General features: G+C 51.4%; 1 protein-coding gene across 2 annotated transcripts in view; it reads left to right on the forward strand.

Annotated features, from left to right (window-relative positions):
* Positions 1-1,015, forward strand: part of CCNB1IP1 (cyclin B1 interacting protein 1) — a 14,166-nt gene that overhangs the window by 4,241 nt on the left and 8,910 nt on the right. Inside the window, exon 1 of one of the 2 annotated variants that reach the window (XM_045287996.1) lies at positions 873-899. The exons of the other annotated variant lie outside the window; for it this stretch is intronic. The gene's annotated coding sequence lies outside the window, so the exon portion shown is untranslated. Of the gene's footprint in view, positions 1-872; positions 900-1,015 lie in introns of those variants that run through there. 2 annotated transcript variants of the gene reach the window in all.

Raw genomic sequence — 1,015 nt, forward strand, 5'->3', positions numbered from 1 at the left:
CATTAGGTCCTCATGTTTCCCCTCCCCCCTCCTGGTAGGTTCCAACTTGTGGCCTTTTGAAATTAGAAGCTGAGCACTTAATCTGTATGAAGGTCTATTTATGACATCCAGGATGTAACTGGATTGATAATTGCCCAGGGCAGGGGTGAGGGGTGGGGGGAAATGGAGAACAAGCAGCAAGAGAAGAAACTTCTGAAACTGATTGTGGTGATGATTGTATAAATCTTAATATCATTGAAGACAAATTTTATGATATGGGAAGTGTATGCCAATGACACTTAAAAAAATAGGATTGCATTTAGAAAATGTTTAAAACCTGGAAACATTTCTAACCTGGATAAAAATGAAATGGAAGAATATATTTCAATATGGAGGTAATAGCTGTCCAATCATATACGTTGGGGATTTCTCCTGGAAAAGTCAGAAAATCTGGGTCTGGAATCCCAGGAATTCCCAGGATAAACACCGGAGTGCACCCAGCACTGGAGTGCTACCTTGAACGTAGCTCTCCCCCACCTGCTCTCAATCCTGTATTCTCGGTTTAGAAGGTTTTCGAATGTTAGCTGCGTGGTAGCCGAGGGCGTTACACTCCAGGGGTTCTTCCCACTCGCTAGCACGGCTGCAGGACTCCGGAGTGGGAAATGCGGGGGAGGCGCAGCCGCAGTAGCTGTCGCGCACCGAAGAGGGGCGTGACTATTCGGAGCGCTCGACAGGACGCCGGGCCCGCGCGGGCGGGCGCCCCCTGCTGGTGGGTCCCAGCATCCTGAGCCGCTCGAGTCCTGGCTGGAAGGGCTTTGCGCATGCGCATTTGGCCGGCGTCTGTCGGCGAGCTGGGACGTCCTCCGCCCTGGAGTTGTGGGGGCAACGGTGTTTTCCCGCGCTTTTTCTGGGCGCTTCAGGTGAAGTGTTTTTAATGTGTTATTTTTGCCAGTGTCGTCATTTTTGGTTCGCCCGGCTGAGCGCGCTAGAGCAGGCTAAGCATCCCGGAGTGAAGTTTCCGTGGGCCCCACACTTG

The sequence above is a fragment of the Echinops telfairi genome, unplaced genomic scaffold (assembly GCF_000313985.2).
Source record: "Echinops telfairi isolate 266 unplaced genomic scaffold, ASM31398v2 ScPeMD7_18;HRSCAF=68, whole genome shotgun sequence".
Taxonomy (NCBI): Eukaryota; Metazoa; Chordata; class Mammalia; order Afrosoricida; family Tenrecidae; genus Echinops; species Echinops telfairi.